The following is a 20,029-nucleotide window of genomic DNA, read 5'->3' as shown; positions in this document are numbered from 1 at the left end:
CGTCGTGTGCATGACTATTTGATCTTTTATAAATTCATCGTGCAGGACACCAAATTTGCACGTGATCGCCAGTTTCCTCAGCGCATCTACATAGTCGTCTATCGATTCGCTTGCCTCCTGTTTTCTCTGTTGGAAATTGTATCTATCTATGGATGTGCACACTGCAGGACGATAATGGTTGTTTAAATCCTCTATCGAATGACGGAATACATCATCATCTGCCGCTTGCCTGGGGGTGGGCACAAGGTTCTGGAAGACCCTAATCCCTTCTGGGCCTAAGTTGTGTAGTAGTATTCTCCTCTTCCTCTTGCTGGGGAAGGCTTCACCATTCTCATCTTCTATGAAATTCATGAAGTATTCTCACCAGTCCTCCCACTTCATTACAGGCTCTCCCGGTATTGGTAAGAACGGGATCGGTGTGGTGAGTGAGGACGCTTGTGCACTCATTTCGGCGTGTCTTTCTGGCTCTATTCCTTGTCCCCTCGGGCTGCCTGGCGTGCTTGCACTCTCCCTGTGCGTCTGGGTCGGTTGGGGCCCCCCGGCACCCCCTTCTCCGTGTCGCCCTGACTCCGCCATGGCCTTAAGCGTGTTCTGGGTGCTGGTGACCGGCGGCTGTCTTCTGGTATAGTCCACCCCTTCTGTCTCCTCCTTGCCCTTAAGATGATGGGTGTCCCTGTGGGACTGGCTCCTCGCCCCTCTGCTGTAGCGCACTACCCTTTGTACCTGGCAAGCTTCTGTTCTTCCTGGTTCCCTGTGCGTCTTGGCGCTGTCCCTTGCCACGCTCTCCTGCTGTTCCTATGGCTCCTCTCCGTGCTGCTCCACGTGGTGACACTTCTTGTGCAGTGGGTCCGATGACAGTTCTGTCTGTAGGCTTCTTCCGTGTTTTTTTCATCCCAGCCTCGTCGCCACTGTAATGTTCCTGTTCTACACCCCAATAAGTCCGCAGAGTCAGGGGTGAGGTTAGTAAAATCGAGATTTATTCTCACAGCAGGAGAGCGCCGGGCGTCCGGTGGTCCGGTGGTCTCCGAGTTTCACTCGTGAATGCCATTGAAGATGGCCTCCGCACGCTGCGTCATCACGCAGCGTGCAGCAACTAGAGCGCGATGCTACAGCTCGTACCAGTGGCATCACCTCAGCTATAGACCAGGCAGCTTTTTCAGCGCTAGGCCCCCTTGCTCTAGAAGTTTGCCTGAAGCAGGTGCAGTATTCACCTATGGCCACTAGGTGGCACTGCCGCATCATCTTCAGGTCCCAGCATCTTTCCTAACGATGCAGGCCTTGTCGCTCTCTCTGCCTGAGTTTTCCTTAGGAGTGGAGGCTACCCTCATAGCTGCTATGCAACCAACAACAGGTACTGTGGCACACCACAAGCTATCGCTTTCCCTTTCTGGGGCCGGTGCATCTCACCCTTGAAGGAATGCCACGTGTAAATGCCTGCCCAATAGTAAATTCATTCACACCGCCGGACCTCTCACAACCCTTCACGGCTAGTCACTTCTCTCCCAGGCCGGTAATTGATCGGGGTGAAGGGGTGGGGGGGGGGGGGTTTGTCACTCAGTGGCAGGCACCATCAGTCTCTCCCGCCAGGTGCAGCTTGCAGGAAGGGGTGGGTACCTTATATGCAGGCTACACTCTGCCCACCTAACTTCAGTTTAGCTGCACCCTCGACCGTGGCACCCACTCGTCGCCAATGTAAAGTAAGGGGCCCTAGGCCCCCCATACAATATCAATGATCATGCAGACACAGTGGTATACTATATAGACCTGGCCCAGGGCACTTGCGCCCGGCCCCTTTTATTGGCAGGGTCACATGGGATGGATGGGTGTGGGGTGATTGTGGAAGCCAGCCATCTAGGAATGGCATTTGGAAACACATTAGGAAACACTCTAAAGTGACCAGCCCGTGACTACAACATCCACTCCACTCTACACAAAAAACACAGAGATAAAAGACATTGTCATTTATGACGTTAATAGCGCTAACTCTCACTAACGGGAGACCTTTGCATTGCAAAAGCTTGTTCCTATCACCTTGATAGAGCTAGACTAACAAAACCGTGATATACTTAAAGCCCCCCTCCCTAACCTAACTGTTACCTCCACTTCGCCTCCACACAATCTGCAAGCATTGCAGGCGTGAACCCCAGTAAAATGGAAGCGGTGTGTTGTTTAATGGAATAAGGGGCAATGGCCTTCTTTGCTGGACGGCTATAGATGATAATCAAATCAATAACGCAGTCGTGCAGAGCAAAAGACTAAGGGCCAGATGTAGGTAAAAGTCATTTACCGATTTTTAAATACCGAATTTTACCGATTCGGTATTCAAAAATCGGTAAATGAGATGTAGGTAAAAAAATCGGTATTTTTTACCGAATCGGTAAAAGTCGGTATCTGACTTTTGGAATTTACCGATTCGGTAATTACCGAATCGGTATTTCCCGATTCGGTATTTCCCATTCATCCCTATGGGCCGAAAGGGGAAGCAAGCAAAAGTGAAACTAATGAAAACAGCCAATCAGGTGCCACCACCCTCCCCCTCCCAACCAGGAAGTGGCTAACCAGGCAGCTGCAACTAATTAGAAGGTTCTGGAGAGGCAGTCAGAGCACAGCACAGACACAGAGCTGCAGGGAGTGATTAGTTGTACTTCACCTCAGTGAAAATGGCCAGCAGCAGTGAGAGCCAGAAGGCAGAAAGGAAAAGGAAATCAAAGTTCAGCAGCATTGAGCTGCAAGTACTAGTGGAGGAGGTGGTGAGAAACCACAAACAACTGTTTGGCAGACACTCCCTCACAGTAGCTGAGTCAGCAAAACGCAAGCTGTGGCTTGATATTGGTGAAAGGGTGAATGCTGTGGGAGTGACAAGCAGGAGCCTAGATGACCTCAAGAAACGCTTCTACGACATCAGGAGTTTCACCAAGAGAAAGATGTCAGAGCTACATAAGCAGGCTGGTGTCACCGGTGGAGGCAGGAACCCAGCGCCCCCCTGACTGACCTGGAGGAGTTGGTGGCGTCTACCATCGAGCCAGACAGTGTGGTGGGCTTGGGAGATGTGGACAGCACAGCCAGAGCTGGGGAAAAAAAAAGGTAAGACGCATGCGCAGCATGACACCCCATACCAACTTGCCTCCCTTAACCCTTTGTGCACAGGCCAACCCCAGTCCAGTACTGCTAGCACCATACAGGAGCAATGCATTATGGGAAATGTAGTCAGCTAACATAAGACCATGTGTAACTGCACAGACATCAGCAAGGCAGTGAACGTAATGCAGAATAATGACAGTAAAATGTGTAATGCATTTATTTTAGTGACTGTGACACAGTAGCACTCAGTTGACATACGCTTATTTATACCTAGGGGCAACATCAACCAGTCAAGCCACAGCTAGAGCAGGGACTGCACCAGCGAGGAAGCAGAGTGACGTGCCAGGGCCAAGCCAAGTCCATGGCTCGCTGGAGGAAGAACACACAACTGTCACCTCCCAGGAAGAGGACACATTCCACACACCCGAGTTGCCCCACTCCCGACACCTCTCACAATTGCCTTCATTGCTTTTCTCTCCTGAGGCCTCCCCAACACTGTCACAGCCTGCACCTGCAACCTCACCAGCCAGGAGGCGAGTCGTGGCCACACTGCCACTGATGGAGGCAGCTGAGGGAGAGGCCCAAGCCACTGCACCTGAGAGTCCTGCTGCACTGCAGCCCACCACAGAGCCTTTCACCTTGCGCAGATGGCAAGGCAGGCCCAGCAGTGCAGGTGTTCATGGAGAAGTCACAGTGTTCCGTGGTCTGGAGGGGAGTATGGTGCGAATTCAACGCCAGCAGGGGAAAGCAATACAGGCCTGCCACCGCCAATTTCGTGTCCTAAACGAAAAAATTGGAGAAATGGGGATGGGCATCAGAGACATGGTGGAAAGCAACAGGGAGATATCAAAAACCAATGCTGACCTAGCTGCAGGAATGCAGCAAATGGGCACTGCAATCAACCAGCTGTGCTCAAAACTGGACAGCCTTGAGCACACACGACGCAGGGACGCCGGTGTAAACAATAGGGCAATGAATCGCCTAGCCACTGCCACATCACAGCTCTGCCGCAGAGGCATTAACATGCAGGAAAGCCTAACTCAGAACACGGCTGAGGTCACCAGGGGCATGGCTAGGATCACTACTTCCCTCTAGGCAATTATCATACCAAACACTGCACTGGATCCAGCCCTGGATGTGGCTGAGGGAGATGATCGCAGCAGCTGCAGCAGCATGTCAAGCGCTGTGGTTCACCCACGTAGGAGCAGCAGGCGCCCAGCTGAGCCTGCAGGCCATGAGGGAAGCAGTGAGCAACACCCCAGTGGCTCTGGGAAGCACGGGCGCAAATGTCTTGGCCGGTGTGGGTGATGTAACCCAGGACATGTTGTCCCCATCTTTCTTTACTTTGATTTGTTGCACTTATGTGGATTAACGTTGTGGCTACATAAACATACGTTGGTGCCATACACTACCTGTCTGTGTCTCATTACTTACTCAGAAATAGTTGCGTGTAATTTCCTCACGTCTGTATCTGCCATCACTTGGTGTTGTCACTCCAGCAGGTTGTCTTTCAGGCACAGCATAGTCGTCGTCATGATCCTCGTAGTCAGACAACTCCACCTCAGTACCCTTCCTCACAGCCAAGTTGTGCAACAGGGCACAGGCAGCAATTATCTTGCAGCAGGTGATTGGGGTATACTGCCTTGCACCTCCACTCTTGTGAAGGCATCTAAATCTGCTCTTCCAGATGCCAAAGGTCCGTTCTACCACATTCCGTGTACTTTTGTGGGCCCGGTTATACCTCCTTTGGCTGGGTGTGGAGGGGTTGAGGTAGGGAGTGAGGATAAATGAACGTAGGGCATATGCACTGTCTCCTAAAAGGGAAATGGGAATACATTACTCACATGCATACTTGTAATTCTTACTGTAATAGGTGTGGGTGGGGTCGCACACTGTGTCTTATCTAGGAGGAATCCTTCGCCAAATTCCCATGCAGACAGCCGTGCATAGATGCCGCTGTTCTGGAAAATATAGGAGTCGTGGCTACTCCCAGGGAATTTCGCTACAAGGTCACTGATGACAAACTTTGCATTGCAGATCACCTGCACATTCATGGTGTGTGTGGAATTCCTATTCCTGTAGATGTATTCCGTGGCAGCAGGGGGACAAATGGGGATGTGCGTGCCATCAATGCAGCCGATTATATGGGAAAATCTAGCCATCTGGTAGAATTCAGATTTGGTTTGAAACAGTTCAGCATGGGTGGCAGGAAAAGAAATGTAATGCTCCATCCTCTGCAACATGGCGTCAAGGAATTTGTGAAAAAACCTTGAGAGGCTGCTCTGGGTCACCCCACCCACCGCAGCAACCACGCTCTGGTAGCTCCCAGACGCGAGCAGGTGGAGGCTGCACAGCACCGGTACATGGGGTGGAATTGCATGTGCCCTTGGGGTAGTGTGCTGCAACAGTGGTTGGAGGTCCCTAATTAGTTCCAATATGGTGTCTGGATCCAACCTGTACCTCTGCAGTATCTCTGCCTCTGAGAGCATGAACAGGGTCACCCTCTGCCTGTAGACCTGCTCCTGTCTCAGCCATTCCCTCTCTCCGTCCTCCTGTAGCCGTAGCCGTCTTGCGATGACATAAAATGCCGCCATTGTGCAAACAGCATTGCATTTTGGGTCCATTTTTATAGGCTGCACCTGGTTACCACCTGATTTGAATCCATGGTAAATACGGACTCTGAAATAACGAATTTGGAGCAAATTCGGTATTTCAGATCTTACCTACATCTCATTCTTCATTTTTTCCTATTTTTCTTTACCGAATCGGTATTTTACCGATTCGGTAAGTTTACCGATTCGGTAAATTTTCCGATTCGGTAAATTTTCCGATTCGGTAAATTTTCCGATTCGGTATATTTTCCGATTCGGTGAATATTTTCCGATTCGGTAAATATTCCGATTCGGTATGTTTTCCGATTCGGTAAATTTACCGGTTTCGCCCAATTTCTATCACCTACATACCGATTGCTCAATACCGGTCGGTAATGGCCGAAAATACCGTTTTTTTTCGGCCGTTACCGACCTACCTACATCTGGCCCTAAAAGTCCGCAGGGATTCCAGTTTAAACTGTTCTCGCGGCGTTGTTCGCCTTTGATGTTTGATTTCAGGGTTTTTAACATTATTTTCCAGCTAGGAACAACAATATACTTCCTCAGGCCAGCACGTTCCTCTTTATGCAACATCTTGTTTCTGCCTCAAACTAGTGGGTTGTAGTTGAGTGCCACCAAGTGCTAGATGAGGGACTAGCATGTTTCTAGTTCATTGTTAGGTTTTGACGAGCTAATATTAACGCAAAGTCAATTCACATTCCAGTGACTTTATCTAGTTTAGGTTGCTGAAGCATGCTGAAGATAGATGTTTCAAGTGTATTACGTATAGCGCACCTGCGGCCTGAGAGAGTGCAATTGTAATGGCCACCCAGTAAGTATGCATAAGGGACAAGGCCAAACAAGCATTGGCAACGGCAAATAGGTTTTACCTATGCAAAATCTATTGTATTTGTCGATGTTTTTTTAAAAAAAATGTATACGTTACACAGCAGCGCAATTTTTAAAATTTCACTTAAAGCATATTGCACAGCAGCCCGCGCTCCTATGCAGCATGTAAAAATACAGCATATCAGGTTGGGTGAAGGGGTGTGGCAACACGAAGGAGCATGGTGGGAAGGACAACGGAACCGGAGGTTGGGCGTTGGGTGAAACCACAGAGAGGATGACAAACATTTAAAATAAAAAAAGCACTGCATTGAGTGGGGGTAGGTTAACAGGAGCGGTACATTGTTTAAATTAAGGAAATGTTAAGAATGTGTCCCTTTCCCACCATTTAAAAATACAGTTGGCTGTCTTGGGCCCCCGAACTCCTATTTCAGGTGCCAATGCGCGGGAGATGTTAGGTAGTCGAGACCGGTGTTACCAAGATCTCAAGAAACTGGAATCTCTTAAGTCCGAAGCCTGGATTCACAGCCCACAGAGTCTCAGGCATATTTCATGAAAGTACGTATTTTTAGACTAAGATCTTCCAGGCGTATAAAACTTTCCAGACTCACACAATGTGTAAATCCTGATGGAACCAATTAAAGTTATGTAAACACTGCCCTAATAAGATCACAGAGAACGGAAGTGAAGACCAGAATGCTAGTTGTGTTTTGAGTTTCGCACGAACCGTACCGATGTTGCCATCGACACAGATTGGGTGCAGAGGGGTATACACGGGCGTAATGAAAAGTGAGGAGGCCTCCCTGCACGGTATGTAGAGGGGCCCCCTCCGAGCTCAATCAGGAGCTCTCCGGCCAGAGTGCAGTGCCGAGGGGGCCCCTTACTAACACCGAGATAGCAAAAAGATATTACTTCATTCAGTATAGGACCCAGCGAGGGATTGTAGCGCACTCAGGGTTTAAAGTCATTTGGCTCAATTGTATTTTCACCTATCTTCAGCAGGGGTTAGTTTGGATGTGTAACTCCCTTACCCTGACTAGAGTGGTGAGTTCTGCCTGGCTTAGGCAGTGGCGGCTCCTCCGCTAAGGCGGAGGAGCGTCACCACACTGCCTTTAGTATCAAAAGGATTAAAAAAACATAATGTTATTATAATTTTATTTTGTTTTCCTGCTGCGGCAGCTGGCGTGATGGATGGGGCGGGCTGAAGAGCAGGAGATGAGGGTACATCCTAATTGCGCCATGACTGTTTGGTTTGGCCCTCTTGGGCTTCCCAAAACAGTAATGCGCACTTCCCCTGTTCTCAATGCAGGTTGCATTACAGCCTGCATGGAGAACATGCCTACCCCTCCTGCCCCTGGGTGAGCACTGTGTCATGGTGCTCAGACCAATCACAACGCTGCATCGCAGCATTGTGATTGGCTGCGGGGAACGTGGGAACCCTGGCGCTTCCTGCTTCTCCAAAGAAGGAAGAGGATGCAGGAGAGGCGGCAGCGGCAGACCAGCCAGGAGGTGTTTTTTTTTTTTACCCTATCCCCCGCCACCCCACTACGCGTGGGAGGTAGCAGCCGCAACTGGGCTTAGGTGCACACTATTCCAAACCAGAAACCAATTTCTAATAATCAGAGACTGTCAGGTTATGGTTGGATATAGTTTTAGCTTGTAGTAGTGGTGATGCAAACATGTGAGTCAAGAGTGCACATAAATTGATCAAGGTGAGAGTGCATGTTGTGCATAGCACAGTAGTAGGAGTATCACGACACGTCAGAAAAAGAGTATGCCAAATGTCTATTAGTTGCTTTTTTTGCAACCAAGTGCACAGCCTTTTGCATTGTTTCCAGCCGGAGCCTGTGGGAATGGGATTAAAGATCTATCCAATTGAGCATCTACAACACTACCGCAACCCCCACCAATAAACCATAGTATAGGCATCTAATTCTCAAGACAGGCTGAGCCAAGGCCCAAAAGTCTGCTTGATCAATACTAGGAGCTTAGAGACCACCCAGAACTATTTGTCAACTATCCAATGCAAACTTAAGAAATACGCATTGGCCCTCTGCATCTATAACCAGCATTGGCATAGCCAATAGTTCTCGCATTTGGAACCTTATAAGTGTTTAGCCATGCAACAGTTGGTGTTGTTGCACCAAGGATATTTTGCTGAATAACTAAATACTTATAGGGTCTAAAAAGCAAGACCTATTAGCTATGCCAATTCTTATTTATTTTTTGTTGCTGTTTTGTTTAAGTTGCCAAATCTACAATAGCTGGTCATGGTTTTTGTTAAGTTATTTGCATCAAATGAACTTGTTTTTATTGCTCTGAATGTAGTTTCCATTCTGGTTGTAGGCAGCAGTCATTCCCGGGGGCGTGGGGGCTGCCTAGCTGTGCACATGCGCCGAACTTTGCAAATATGAAAAACCCTGGTGCAGGCGCAATTTACAAGTGTGGAGTGAATGAGCACCAGGCATCATGACTCACTCACACAAGAGTTCATTCACTGCACCTGCATACTCACCATGGTTTAAGGAAACTCGACCCACTCCCTCCCAGGCATTAAACACATATTTACCAAGAAACTCTAAGAGCCTGCCTGCTGCACTGACAGCTGGTGGTGTGTGTGCCTGGTGAAAGCATGCTCTGACTCTACTCGTGTCTCTCCCCTGAGGCGGAATCCGCGGGCTTTGCTTGCCATCACTGTTTTTAAAATTATACTTATTATTGTCATTTTGCGCACTGTATATGATTTAGCTTTTAAAATTACCTGCACACTCCTCAGCCTCCTTCTAACCCAGATTCCCGGCGCACACGATTAGGTAGTGACGCTCGGGGAGAAAGGGTTGTAGCCGCCATCTTGAGCGGAGGAAAGGGTTGCGGTCCAGTTGCTGGCTGCCTCCCGCCCTCCCAGGATATTTAATCAGCCCGACAGCGCAGCGCGCCTACTCTACTCGTGTCTCTCCGCTGAGGCGGAAGCCGGGGGCTTTGCTTGCCATCACTGTTTTTAAAATTATACTTATTAATGTCATTTTACGCACTGTATATGATTTAGCTTTTAAAATTACCTGCACACTCCTCAGCCTCCTTCTAACCCCGATTCCCGGCGCACACGATTAGGTAGTGACGCTCGGGGAGAAAGGGTTGTAGCCGCCATCTTGAGCGGAGGAAAGGGTTGCGGTCCAGTTGCTGGCTGCCTCCCACCCTCCTCATAACCGAGGGCAAGCCCGTCTGCGCCGGGACCGGGCCCAGGGCCATGACCCCTGGTCGAATGCTGATACGAACCCCTTATTCCAAAACCATGCTATTGCAATATCAACCAACCCCAGCCAAAAACTGCCTTAATTATGATCCGGAGTCCATCCCTTTAACAAATAACAGTAGCTGTCCTCACTGTAAAACCTCGCTGCCCTTTTTTACGAATACTTCATCCAGCATTAAACAGAATGTCAAATCTAACCTAAATATATCAATAGCACTTATTAATGCTCGATCGCTAGGCAGACACAGACAGGACATATTACGGACAGGAAATTAGACATATTATTTGTCACAGAAACCTGGATGGACAACGCCTCAGATCCGGGTCTAGTGGTCGCTGTTCCACCTGGATATAAAATCTATCGATATGATAGACAAAGAAAGAAGGGAGGTGGTTTAGGAATTATTGCTCGCAACACTTTAAGGTGACGCTGTCTCCTATACTTTCACCATCATGTGAAGCAATTCATTTCTCCATCATGTTGACACCCTCACACAATTTCAAAGGAATTCTCCTGTATAGACCCCCAGGAGCTCGTACACAATTTCTTTCCAATCTCAATCGACTGCTCGAGTCATTAGCGACAGAGGACTGCTTCACGGTCTTAGGGGATTTCAATTTCCATCTAGAAAAAGATGACAATAATGAAACACACACATTACTGTCTGATATGGAAATCCTAGGATTGTCCCAACTGGTTACCTCCCCCACACACAAGGCCGGTCACACGCTGGATGGCATTTTCTCTAGCTTTAGGGGGATTCATCTACTAGACATTCTACCGCTTCCTTGGACTGACCACCATGCTGTCCTCTGTGAGATCTCCATCAATGATGCCCCATTAGGTAGACCAACCAACCTGTGTCACACTCCCTTTAAAGCCTGGAACGACATAAATAATGCAGACTTTAGAGAACTACTGGACAGCACCTGCCCCACCATTGCAGAAGACCCCAATACTGCCATGAGTCAATACACAGACTGGTTAGGTAATGCCATAAAAAAACTAGTACCACTTAAAACCATATCCAGAAACAGGACAGCTCCCTCCGCCCCATGGTTCTCGGAAGAGCTTAGAACCCAAAAACAAATATGTAGGAATCGTGAGAGGATTTGGCGTAGATCTTATGACGCAGAAAGTAAATCCCGCTATAAGGAAACTCTTGCCAATTATAAAAAAATGATCACCGAGGCAAAAAGAAAGTATTTTAGCAACCAAATAGATAACGCAATGAACTCAAATAAACAACTCTATGAGGTAGTTAAGCAACTAGTAGGGAATACTCCCGACATGGCCCCTCCTCCTTCTCAATCATTCTGCAACGCGTTGGCCAATTTCTTTTATACTAAGGTCAATGACATTTATGTGGCCTTTTCTTCCAAAGATAATCCTATTACACATCCTACCAGCACCAGTCCCATTGCCAGTTCATTCTCTCAATTCAAAGAAATAACAGAGCAACAAACCATGGACATTATTAAAACTATAAAATCAGGATCGGCTCTAGACCCATGTCCATCAAAAAATGTTCCGACTGTTCTGGACCTAATAACTCCAGTAATTATGCAATTATGCAACGTCATGTTCAAGTCAGGGATTTATCCCAATGTTTTGAAAAACACTCTTTTAAAACCACTCCTAAAAAAACAGAATCTGGCCATAGACGAACCGAAAAACTTTAGACCAATAGCTAGTCTTCCTTTCTTGGCCAAGGTGGCAGAGAAAGCTATGAACCAGCAGCTTTCTGAGTATATTGAGGAACATCAACTGCTAGATAACACCCAGTTTGGATTCCGTAAATTTCACGGTACGGAAACTGCCCTCATTAAAGCCGCCAATGACATCAGAGTCATCAGAGATCTAGGGGGAACAGCAGTACTTGTACTGCTGGACCTCTCTGCGGCCTTCGACACGGTCGATCACTCCATCTTGATCGACTGTGTCGGAAGGATGGGCATACAACTTGGAGCAAAGAACCTACTAGCCTCTTTTTTGTCTGGCAGGACTCAGGCAGTTACATTAGGGCCATTTCAATCAGCCGAGCTGTCTTTGCCATGTGGGGTTCCTCAAGGCTCATCCCTCAGTCCAACACTTTTTAACATCTATGTGTCGGACCTAGCTAGAGTCATCAAACAATATGGGATGGGCGTTACCTCCTACGCGGACGACACCCAGTTAGCCCTCGCCATTAATAACGACGGAGAAGAGTTGGCAGAGCGCTTCCAGGAGGGTATGCAAGCAATTGGAGACTGGATGTTCTCTAGCTGCCTTAAACTTAACTCCGAGAAGACCGAGGATGTCATCTTTGGGAAACTCTCCCCACGCTGGTCATCCGTCTGGTGGCCTTCATCGTTTGGAACCCTGCCCAACCCTGTCTCGAAGGTCAGGAATTTGGGAGTTATTTTTGATGAACATCTCAACTTTTCCACGCATGCTAATCAGACAGCGGCAACAGCTTTTCATAAGTTAAAACTCATTAAAAAATCATGCCGTTTTTACCTGACAATGCTGGCAAAACCCTGGTCAGCACACTTGTACTCTCATCACTCGACTATTGCAACGGCCTTTTCGCCAATGCTCAAGTCTGGGTCGTTAACAAAATGCAATCAGTACAAAAAGCTGCGGCAAGATATTTATCTGGAACCCCCAAATTTAAACCTATTATAAATTATTTTCTTTTTGGTCCTCATCTCACCTTTCAAGCCTCTGCGGGTCTTATGAAGCCACCTTCTCGAACTGTCGCCCCTACGGCTTACCGCACTCGCTTGGGTCAGCTGACCTGCCTCTTCTTTTTGCAAGAGGCCCTGGTGTAATAATAAGACCAATGATGTTTACAGTAATCTTAAAGCCTTACCCCAGCTCACGAGAGGGTGCCATATGTTCGTTACCTTGTCCTTAACGCCCTCGTACTCTAACCGCGACATGTTAAACGCAGCTTTTAACCAATCCTCCCTTTGAGGGGGTAAGGGGTCCTTCCACCTCTTACACACTTCCCTTCTAGCCAGCAGTATCAGATATAACAATAGACCCCTATCTTTCTGAGAAAGGGTCTGGCTGAGGCGTCCGTCGTCTCCAAAAAACACCAAAGTCATATTGATTTCAATGATAGTGTTGAAAATGTCTCGTATATTTTCTCCCACCTCAGCCCAGAATTTTACTAATGTTGGACATTCATAGAAAATATGTATATCGTCTGCATGAGGTGTCGCACACCTGGGGCCTTTGGGGGCGGGATGGGCGGCGAACTTTGCAATTTTTGTGGGGGTGTAGTAAAGTCTATTAATGACAAAGAAATGTTTTTTTTTTTTAACAGGCAGGCTTGACATCCCTGTACATAGTCTTTAATGATGGTTCATATAAGGAATCTATATACGGCCCAAGCGAGGTATCAGTCCAAACTGCGGAGAAGGGGGGTATCGCTTGGTCTTCAACCTCCAACAAACTATTGTACCATATAGATATTTCTTTATTAAGTGGACGATCGGATCTCAACAGATCTTCAATATCTCTATTTCCACTAGTCTCCCCCTTTTCTGCCTCATACCATGATGTTAGCTGCATGTATTTGAATCTTGAGAGCCCTGGCCCGATCTTTGCCCTCAGGTACTCCCATGAATGAATCCCCCCGGAATCCAGCAGGTCAGACAAGTTTATAATGCCTGCCCTTCTTATAGGCAGTGCCAAATTATCGTTTAGACAGTCCGTGTACCTGGTGCATCCCATACCGGGGCATTTTCAGAATGGTACCCAATGCCCCAACTGCACCTAAGCCTATACCATAACTCCAAGGCTGCCCTCAAAACCTTCAGCCGTACCCTCTTGAAGAACCTCGGTGACCCAAACTTGTACAGGAACGCCGAACCATCTCCTCCTCCTTCCACCGCACCATTTCGCCCAGTAGTCTCCCCCAGGCTGATTCCCCCGGTTTCACCAGCAGCATCCGAATGCTTTTAAAATGGAATGCTGCCGCATACAGCCTTACATCTGGGAGGGCTAACCCGCCTTTTTTTAATCTACGTCTCAGTTGTTTCCATGCCAGACGAACTCCTTTGTTGCCCTAGATAAAACTCCCAATTTTACTCTGTATTTTCATTAAGCTTTTACTGTCAAATGTTAATGGTATTGAAGAGAAGAGATAAGACAACTTAGGTAATATTATCATTTTTACCAAGTTGGTTTTTCCATAAATAGTCAGGGGGAGATTACTCCATCTGTTGAGAAGACTATCCATTTCTCTTAGCGCCCTCTTAAGATTGAGCTCAGGTATCTTTTCAATATCTTTTACGATATATATCCCCAAGTATCTCATCTCTTCACTCACTCTCCCTGGCCACTCCAGGTTCCAACACATCACCTCTGTCTTCGTTTTGTTAACAAGAAACCCTGAGAGCAATCCAAACTCACTCATACACTCTTCCGCCCTCGGGATAGCAGTCTCGGGGTCCCCTGTATATAATATCAAATCGTCAGCATATAGGGCTATGTTGGAGCTGTATTGTCCTGAACTAAATGGAACTATTAGGTCATCCAATCTAAGCATCTGGGCTAATGGTTCCAAATATAAATTGAACAGGAGGGGCGATATCAGGCACCCCTGCCTAGTTCCCCTCTGAATATTAAAACTTGCAGTCAGGGCCCCATTTAGAAGTATTCGAGCGGTGGCACCTTGGTAGCAATTCCGTAGAGTTTGTATAAAGACTGGGCCAAACCCCATGGCTCTCAGGACCTCCCATAGATATGTCCAGCAAACTCTGTCAAATGCCTTGGCTGCGTCTACAGCGACCACAGCCAAGGGCTCTGTCCTCTGAATGGCTAGATCTATGTTACCAATCAGAAGCTGCGTTTGTTCCTGGATGTATCTCCCTGTGACGAACCCTTTCTGGTCCGGGTGTATTAACTTTGGTATTAATTTAGCCAATCTCCCTGCTAACATGCCCATAAAGATCTTATAATCAGCATTTAGCAGGGAGATTGGACGGTAGGAGTCTGCCTTTTTTGGGTCCTTACCGGGTTTTAAAATCAGGACTATTATTGCCTCCTTCCATGTATTGGGGACCTTTCCTGTTGAACTGTAAATTGAATTAAAGGAGTCCCTCACTACTTCTGAGAGCTCATTCTTAAGATATTTATATATTTCGCTCGGAGTGCGTCTGCACCCGCAGCTTTTTTGTTTTTTAATTTCGAGATCTGGGCCGCTATCTCCTCCAACGTAAAAGGGGCATCCAAGATGTTTTTACTTTCTTCAGAGAGTACTGGTAGTTGTTTACTTCTAAGGAATGTCTGGATCGAACTCGACTGGGGGGCCAGATCTTCTCTGTACAACTCTGAGAATATGGATAGAAGACAAGCCTGTATGTCCTCGATCTTATTAGAGACATCCCTATTCTCATTGATGTTAAGTTCTTTAATATCGTTTCTTACTCTGTCAGTCCTTGCTTTCCAGGCCAATAGGGCACCCGCCTTCTCCCCATACTCAAAATTCTGCATCCCTCTGGTGTCCCACTGTGCCCTACACTTAGCCTCCAATTTCCCTCTATATTCTGATCTCGCTTCTTCAAGCTTGCCCGAGATCTGAGTGAATTGCTCTTGGTCTCCGTTATTAACACCATCCCTCTCTCGCTCCAAACCACTTATCTTCCCTTTGATGTTCTGTAATACCTCCGCATCAGACTTGTTCTTATAACAAATAATTCCGTGGAGTTTCCCCCTGAGCCAGGCCTTGTAGGCGTCCCATACTACATCAGGTGTTGTGGAGCCTGAGTTCAGTAAAAAAAATTCCAAAGATGGGGCCTGCAACCCGGTGATCACATCGGGATCCAATAACTTCGCCCTGTTAAGCGTCCACCTCAGTGTTTGGCGTTGTGCCTCCTTAATCTGATATACCACTTGTATAGGTGCGTGATCGGACAAGTGACTCGGGAGTACTAGGATCTCCCCTAGATTACCTATGGATCCTCTATCTATAAATATATAGTCGATCCTGGACGAATGACAGTTCTTTTTACTATAAAACGTAAAGCCCTTCTGATCTCCCTTTTTCTTTCTCCACAGATCAACTAAATCCATATTGTGCACCATATTGACTAGTGCCCGACGCACCTTCACAGCTCCTTTGTAATGGCTTAAGTTAGATTTATCCTTAAGAGGATCCATCAACACGTTAAAATCTCCTCCTATCACATGTGGTGGGGGTTCCAACATCAACACAGATTGTAATTTGTGGATGTATGTCGGGTCATCCGTGTTTGGACCATAAAAAGAGGCACAGACCATCTCGGAGTTTTCAAATGCCAAACAGGCAGTCAACCATCTACCAGAGGTGTCTGATTGTTCTTTTCTTATATTACAGGGAGTTCCTTGTTTGATTAATATTGCGACCCCTCTGTTTTGTGTTGTCTGTCTTGAGGCACTAAAAGACTTAACCCATTTAACCTTGGAGAAGATTGCGGTGCTTTCTTTCCAGCTCAGATGTGTCTCTTGTAGTAGACATACTTGTGCGGTTGATATTTTGAGATGTTTAAGAATTAACCTCTGTCTCCGGGGGCACCTTAACCCATTGACGTTCCAGGAAATAAATGTAATCCCTTTATTCCTAAGTGTCATACCAGCCATATTCTTCTATTCCCTCTTAAAAAACATTGTCTGGGTTTAGCACAAAAGTTACTATGGCTATATGAAAGGTTTAGATGAGGATGAATTTTTTTCTTTTTTCCCTCTGCTCCCCCAGCACGTGACCCCCTACCTACCCTGTCCCCCCCCTCCCTCTACCCTGTGCCCCTCAGCCCCCGAGGAACCCTCCCTACTAATAGGCAAAAGCCTATTTAGCCTCCCCCCCCCCCCATGGAGCAACCATATCAATTTTAATTTTTTATCTTATACTATTTCCTGCTGATCCCACACCACATATGGTAAAAGACCCACTATAATATTTTACTTCCCCCCCCTGACCCCCTTTACTAACCCTTATCTTAGCAATGAGGGTGTCTGCTTCTTCCCCTGACCTGATTGAGTGCATTTTATTGTCCCACATCATTCTCAACTGTGCTGGAAATTTCAGCTGTGCCTTAGCTCCTAAGCTATTCAGCTCCTCTAGCCTTTTTCCCAACTCCCATTGTTTTGATGCGGTGATATATGATATGTCCGATCTTATTTGGAAGGTAAAGGGATTAGAGCTGTTAAAATATATGGGGCCCTATTTTAATGCAGCAGAAAGAATCTTTTTTTTTGACGACGGGGGGGGGGGAGGAGCTAGGAGGAACATGGCGGCCGCTAGGTGAACGGTCGTAGCCATCTCTCTCCTTCATGGAGCAGCGAGTGTTTCCTGTAATGCCGTAGCTATGTAGTCCCCAAAAAAATATGCAATCACCCCCCTGTTCCCCCGAGTGGCGATAAGGATAAGGCGGAGCGAAGCTGTGCTGTGGGAGATATGTCCCCGGATCTTAGCGTGTCTCCGATGGTGTGCGGTGTAAGGCGAGAGACCAGGGAGGGTGGCGTCTGGGCGAGTCGGTGCTGGCTGTGGGAGGGGGCAGCCAAGCAGCGGAAGAGGCGCGACTCTGCTTTGCTGACGTTCCGGGTCAGTGGAGGCAGAGCCAGCGGCAGCATCTTCGGCGGCATCTTCGGTGTAGAGGCGGCGCGGGAGACGCCGTCAGAAACCGTAAGTTGTCTAAAGGGCTGGCATTACTGCTGTGTGTGCTTTAAGGAGGAGGACTGTCAGGAGGGTAGGAAGGGGGAGGTCTGGGCACAAAGTGAGAGCAGGGCTTTTAACCCCAACCCCCCTCTGCTCGACGTGCACAATTTTACTGGCGCCCTGGTCAGCTGTATGGAAGTGGAGGGTGGAGGTGGAGGTGATAAGGGTACAGGAGGTGAAGGGAGATCGGAAGGCACTGGCTACGTAGAGGGGATTCAAAAACCAGTGAAAACAAAAAGATATACGTTAAGAGCCAGGACAGTGTTTGATGGCAATAAGGATAAACCTGAATACCCCTCACGTGTTTCACCCCCCATCTTGGAAGTAAGGAAACGTACAAGGAGGGGGAGAGCAATGCTGAATACCTCTGAAGAGTATTTAAGCGCTAAAAGCATCAAAAGTCAAGGGAAAAATAACGCAGCAAAGTCAGTAGAGGCTAGTATCAAAGTTACTCCCTCACTTAAAACCTACTACAAGGTAATGTCAAATATCACCACGACTACCTCTATCTTTGCCCCCGCAATCAGTGGTGTCCCTAAGGGTACCCAGCCAGCTCAGTCTATACAACATTTACAGTCTCTCCAGCCCGACCAGTGTATTAAGGTCACCCAGTCCTTACCTTTACAGAACACTCAGCCTATTATGGCAGTCCAGGAAGCAAGCTGCATGCAGGCACCAACACAGGGAGGTGTTGGTGATGTTGTTGAGAACTGAATGGAAAATCATAATGACCAACAGGAGGCGGCAGCAGTACATCCAGATATCGGTTTGACCAATGTAAATGTAAATGTAAATGTATTTGAGCTTATATAGCGCACAGCTACCCACAAAGGGTTTCCCGGCGCTTGCTTAGGGAACCCGTCCTGGCAATCATTACTCTATACTAGAGGAGGGTAGATCAAGCAGCACACGGGTTCTTAGCATAACGGACAGCAGCACTGGTACACTGAATATGTCACAATCAGCCTCTACAACCCCCCTTGACCAAACAGGTATAGAGCTCCCTTTGAACAACACCAAATCAGATGCAACAACCGGTACACTGGCCGATATACTACTGGCAATGAAGGATGAAATTACCAGTAGGTTTACTGTCTCGGAAACTAACCAAGCTGAGCTGGCCAATAGATTTTCAGTCTCAGAGGCTAACCAAGCAGCAATAAAAGCTTCATGTGAGGAATTAACAAAGAGGGTGGACGAGGTCACGCTTAGGACCGAGGCAATGGAGTCAGAACTCCCCAAGATTAAGGATGCCCTAAGTACCACTGAAGCTGAGGTTATTAAGTTGTCAGCTCAGAATAAGGAGCTAAAAGAGGACATTGAGCGTTTGGAAAACTATTCACGCCGAAACAACTTGAGAATACTGAATGTGCCGGAAGCCATGGAGGGGGGAGCTATAAAGGGGTTTGTAATTTCCCTATTGAAGGGGGCAGTGTTAAAGGACTCACCGGAGGTGGACTTGATACATGACATACAAAGGGTGCACCGGGACCCTTTTAGGAGAATCCTCGCAGAACAAAAGCCCAGGAAGATTCTGGTGAATTTCTTAACCTACTCCATAAAAGAACAGATTCTTTCTGCTGCATTAAAAGAGGGCCCCGTATATTTTAACAGCTCTAATCCCTTTACCTTCCAAATAAGATCGGACATATCACATATCACCGCACCAAATTTAAACCTATTGCCCAAACCATCCGTAATTTTCACTGGTTACCGATTAAAAATCGAATAAAATTCAAAACACTCTGCCTGGTATTCAAAGCACTGCATAATTTAGGCCCGCAGTTTCTTAAAAACAAGTTTATACCATATCATCCTTCAAGGCAATTGAAATCGGTGACCTTGCACCAATTAACTGTCCCCCGTACCAAAACAGTCTCCTGGGGTGACAGACGCTTCTCAGTCACAGCAGCCAGACTCTGGAATTCACTCCAGCTCCCAATTAGATTAAGTCACTCTCTTTATTCCTTCCGCAAAGGTCTAAAGACCTGGCTGTTCACCCAGTAAACCCTCAGGAATTATATCAGTAGAGCCACGAGTTGAGTTTTTAGCGCCGAGACGCCCACGGGCATTCGTTCGCGATTTACAAATCTCATAAATAAATAAATAAATGGTGGTGTGTGTGCCTGGTGAAAGCGTGCACTGACGGCTGGTGTTGTGTGTGCCTGGTGAAAGTGTGCACTGACGGCTGGTGGTGTGTGTGCCTGGTGGAAGCATGCACTGATGGCTGGTGGTGTGTGTGCCTGGTGAAAGCGTGCACTGACGGCAGGTGGTGTGTGTTTGCCCGGTGAAAGCGTGCACTGACAGCTGGTGGTGTGTGTGCCTGGTGGAAGCGTGCACTGATGGCTGGTGGTGTGTGCCCGCTGAAAGCGTGCACTGATGGCTGGTGGTGTGTGTGCCCGGTGGAAGCATGTACTGACGGCTGGCGGTGTGTGCCTGGTGGAACTGTGCACTGACTGCTGGTGGTGTGTGTGCCTGGTGAAAGCGTGCACAGACGGCTGGTGGTGTGTGCCTGATGGAAGCATGCACCGACCGCTGGTAGTGTGTGTGCCTGGTGAAAGTGTGCACTG

The sequence above is a fragment of the Lissotriton vulgaris genome, chromosome 3_1, assembly GCF_964263255.1.
Source record: "Lissotriton vulgaris chromosome 3_1, aLisVul1.2, whole genome shotgun sequence".
NCBI lineage: Eukaryota > Metazoa > Chordata > Amphibia > Caudata > Salamandridae > Lissotriton > Lissotriton vulgaris.
This window is presented reverse-complemented; position numbering follows the sequence as displayed.